Source organism: Callorhinus ursinus, unplaced genomic scaffold (genome assembly GCF_003265705.2).
Source record: "Callorhinus ursinus isolate GAN/ISIS: 27379988/994484 unplaced genomic scaffold, GSC_fseal_2.0 scaffold25, whole genome shotgun sequence".
Lineage (NCBI taxonomy): Eukaryota > Metazoa > Chordata > Mammalia > Carnivora > Otariidae > Callorhinus > Callorhinus ursinus.
The window spans coordinates 12,616,681-12,621,496 of record NW_027397087.1 but is presented as its reverse complement, the minus strand read 5'-3'; the positions used below and the strand labels follow the sequence as shown (position 1 = coordinate 12,621,496).

Genomic DNA, 4,816 nt, shown 5'->3' with positions numbered 1-4,816 from the left:
TCTCAGTGTGGGGGATGGAAGGAGATACTGCTGAAGAGAATTCTCAAGGTAATGAATTAGCTCTCAAACAAATGAGTCTTGGGAAGGCTATACGAGTACACTTCACCTCCGCTTTTAGAGAAAAAATGCCAAATTATGAAGAGTCCACCTGAACTGGTGGGTCAGCTTAGACAGACAGAGCCTATTAGGCACAGTAAATGCTGCTTTGTGGGAGCTTCATCATGTCAGGCTGCTTCCTTCCTGCCCTTTCTTTTCCTTTTCAAGGCTGAGTTTAAGTTTCAAATCTATATCACAGTCGCCTGTGAAACCTCAAAATGAGAGTGCATAGAAGAAAGGAGTTTAAAATTAAATGTGTACAGTTGATAAGATTAGTGGTTTCCAGATCCTTGTCCAATGAACTAATTGAATTGCCAAATTGTTCATTAGCCTTGGCTGTTAAGACAACTAGATTAAGAAAGGGTAGACTTTATTACTGTTTTCTGTCCATTTTCATGACTGAATTGGAAAGCCAGGCGTGACTATGCTTCTCATTATGTGTAGTCCTCAAAAGAAGGAGGAGGAGTGTGGGCTGGCATTTATGTGAAAACCCTAGAAATCATGTACACATGGGAGAAGCATTAACAGTCTGGGGATTCAATTCTAGCCTTCCTCATCTCCTAGTCTAAGTAAGGGACATGTTATTCTATCTCAAGACATCCTGTATTTTTTTTCTGCATACTTATCATATTGCCATTTATAAATAATTTTCATTTAATGTCAAACTTCACTAGATTTTAAGTGATACAAGGAAAGAAACTGGATATATCTTGTCCCAGCACCTAGCAAAATGTTAGTCACAAAATGCTGGTCACATGGTAGGAACTCAGTGAATACTTGTGGAAAGAAAAAAAGGAGGAGGGAAGGAGATACTAATGGGGAAAGAAGGAAGGAAATCGAGAGAGGACCAAAAGATGAGAAATAATCTTTATCATCTTTCTATATATCTTCTTTTTTAAATTTTATTTTATTATGTTAGTCACCATACAGTACATCACTAGTTTTTGATGTGGTGATCCACCAATCATCGTTTTCGTATAACACGCAGTGCTCCATGCAGTACGTGCCCTCCTTTTTTTTTTTAAAGATTTTATTTATTTATTTGACAGAGACAGAGACAGCGAGAGAGGGAACACAAGCAGAGGGAGTGGGAGAGGGAGAAGCAGGCTTCCCGTTGAGCAGGGAGCGGGATGCGGGGCTCGATCCCAGGACCCTGGGATCATGACCTGAGCCGAAGGCAGACGCTTAACCATCTGAGCCACCCAGGCGCCCAATACGTGCCCTCCTTAATACCCATCACCGGGCTAACCCATCCCCCACCCCCGTCCCCTCTAGAACCCTCAGTTTGTTTCTCAGAGTCCATCGTCTCTCATGGTTCGTCTCTCCCTCCGATTCCCCCCCTTCATTGTTCCCTTCCTTCTCCTAATGTCCTCCCTGCTATTCCTTATGTTCCACAAATAAGTGAAACCATATGATAATGGACTTTCTCTGCTTGACTTATTTCACTGAGCATAATCCCCTCCAGTCCCATCCATGTTGATGTAAAAGTTGGGTATTCATCCTTTCTGATGGCCGAGTGATATTCCATTGTATATATGGACCACATCTTCTTTATCCATTCGTCTGTTGAAGGGCATCTCGGCTCTTTCCACAGTTTGGCTGTTGCGGACATGGCTGCTATGAACATTGGGGTGCATGTGGCCCTTCTTTTCACTACATCTGTGTCTTTGAGGTAAATACCCAGTAGTGCAATTGCTGGGTCATAGGGTAGCTCTATTTTTAATTTTTTGAGGCACCTCCACACTGTTTTCCAAGTGGCTGTACGAACTTGCATTCCCACCAACAGGGTAAGAGGGTTCCCCTTTCTCCACAACCTCTCCAACATTTGTTTCTTGTCTTGTGAATTTTAGCCCTTCTAACTGGTGTAAGGTGGTATCTCAATGTGGTTTTGATTTGAATTTCCCTGATGGCTAATGATGATGAATATTTTTTCATGGGTCTGTTAGCCATTTGTATGTCTTCTTGGGAGAAGTGTCTGTTCATGTCTTCTGCCCACTTTTTGACTTGATTATTTGTTTTTTGGGTGTTGAGCTTGAGAAGTTCTTTATAGATCTTGGATACCAGCCCTTTATCTGTAGTGTCATTTGCAAGTAACTTCCCCCATTCTGTGGGTTGCCTCTTTGTTTTGTTGACTGTTTCCTTTGCTGTGCAGAAGCTTTTTATCTTGATGAAGTCCCAAAAGTTCATTTTTGCTTTTGTTTCACTAGCCTTTGGAGATGTATCTTGAAAGAAGTTGCTGTGGCCGATGTCGAAGAGGTTACTGCCTATGTTCTCCTCTAGGATTTTGGTGGATTCCCGTCTCACATTGAGGTCTTTCATCCATTTTGAGTTTATCTTTGTGTATGGTGTTAGAGAATGGTCGAGTTTCATTCTCCATAGCTGTCCAATTTTCCCAGCACCATTTATTGAAGAGACTGTCTTTTTTTCCACTGCATATTTTTTCCTGCTTTGTCAAAGATTACTTGACCATAGAGTTGAGGGTCCATATCTGTGTTCTCTATTCTGTTCCATTGGTCTATATGTCTGTTTTTAGAAGCCTCTTGAAAAGCCTTAAATTTATTGAGATGCCAAACAAATTCTTCACTAAATAACTAGAATAAGGAGGAAGACTGAGGAGGAGAATGAGCATATATCTATGTTAACAGTGCTAGGATGGACATCACTGAATGATGTCCAAGGACATTTATAGGCAAGTATGCACACCATTGGTCTTGAAATTCATTTTATAAAGAAACCAGGGAAATGGAAATATTTCAGCCAGAATAGAGTAAGTTTTAGCCTTAACAGAAGTTATGCACAGAGAACTTAAAATTATCCTTGAATGTCTTGTGGTTCTTATCCCAGGTATTTGGGATGAGGATCTGTATTTGGTAGTGAAATATGTTTAACCTGGATTAGATCCCTCTTTAAATCAAGTCTGAGCACACTGACTGCAAGATTATACAAGGTGGTGAGAACACATTTTTAATGAAAATATAAAGCAGCAGATACAATAATAACAACACCTAAAGTGCATAGCATAACACTTAATAGTTTCTAAAATTATTTATTATTGCTCTTTAGGGTCTGCTGCGGAAACAAGATGACGAAGGGGACGTCATCGTTTGGAAAGCATCGCAATAAGACGCACACGTCGTGCCGCCGCTGTGGCTCGAAGGCCTACCGTCTTCAGAAGTCCACATGTGGTAATTGCGGCTATCCTGCCAAGCGCCAGAGAAAGTATAACTGGAGTGCCAAGGCTAAAAGATAAAACACCACTGGGACCGGTCAAATGAGGCACCTAAAAATTGTATACTGCAGATTCAGGCATGGATTCCGTGAAGGAACAACACCTAAGCCCAAGAGGGCAGCTGTTGCAGCATTCAGTTCATCTTGAGGATTTCAACGATTAGTCACACAATAAACGTTCTGGTTAAAAAAAAAAAAAATATTCAACCCTTAACACAATTGATTAATCCTATTATTTAACCCTTCTGAAAGATGATTCCAAAATAAGCTAAGCATTGCTAAGAAAGGAGACTCAAAATAGGGTCTGGAGGATATTGAGGAAGCCGGGCCTGTGTATGTCTCCTGCTTCAACTCTCAGAACAAAGAGAACTTTTGACTTTTGTCAATTGCAGCTAACCACCTGCTAGAACACAGCCTTCTACTTTGGACTAAAATAGAGATAATGTGATATCTCCTAGCTAAATAGCCAATATTGTATTAGTCAGTTTGACCCTGCCAGCCCCAATCATAATTGTTTCTAAACAACTTTTGTTAACTTTGTGGTTTTCGCCTCTATAAACTTGCACTCCCCAGTGGCAAATTCAGAGCAAGCATTTGATTTCAGCTAACTCTGGGTCTCCAGGATTGCCATCCCTAAAACCTCAAATAAATGTTTTTGGCTGCTTTACAGATTTATCATCTTGGTTAGCAACCTTACAGGATTAATTTATCCTGTTATTTAACCCTTAATAAAACAATCTGGGAGGGGCGCCTGGGTGGCTCAGTCGTTAAGCGTCTGCCTTCGGCTCAGGTCATGATCTCAGGGTCCTGGGATCGAGCCCCGCATCGGGCTCCCTGCTCAGCAGGGAGTCTGCTTCTCCCTCTCTCTCTGCTTTCCCCCTGCTTGTGCTCTCTCTCTCTGTCAAAAATAAATAAAATCTTCAAAAAACAAAAAAAAAATAAACAAACAAAAACAATAAGATTCCTTTAAAAAAAAAAAACAATCTGGGAGTGAAGATTTATTAATCATGTAACATTGGTAAAGTTACTTCTCTATCCCCTAGCTTTTTCTTTTAAAACTATCATAAAAAGCTGATCAAAGATTATATAGGGCAACACATGGAAAATAATTATGTTCAATAAATATTAACCATTATTAGCATCATTATTATTATTTAGAACACAGACATCACCAACTACAATTTACAGATCATAGAAGAACCTTCAAAGTTAAATGAGTTCATTGCCTATGAAGTGGTAGTCCCAGAGCTTTCAAATTCTGAAACCATAATACTTTGTACTATGCCAATTTTACTCTGAGCTACAGTTGACTTTAAGACCTCACTTTGAGGATGTATGGCCTCTTTGAGATACCCCTTATTACAGGATCCTAGAGACAGTAACTTAGTGTGGAGCCAAGACATTGAGGCAGCAGGAACAGGGGCCTGGAGCACCAGGCCTGCTGAAGAGGTCACTCAATATCAGTGGCTTCCCAAAGCCTCCAGAGAGCCTG

General features: G+C 40.6%; 1 pseudogene; it reads left to right on the top strand.

The window, feature by feature from the left end:
• The first annotated feature begins 3,170 nt into the window (after nucleotides 1–3,170).
• Nucleotides 3,171–3,488, top strand: LOC112833458 (large ribosomal subunit protein eL37 pseudogene; annotated as a pseudogene).
• Nucleotides 3,489–4,816: the final 1,328 nt, after the last annotated feature.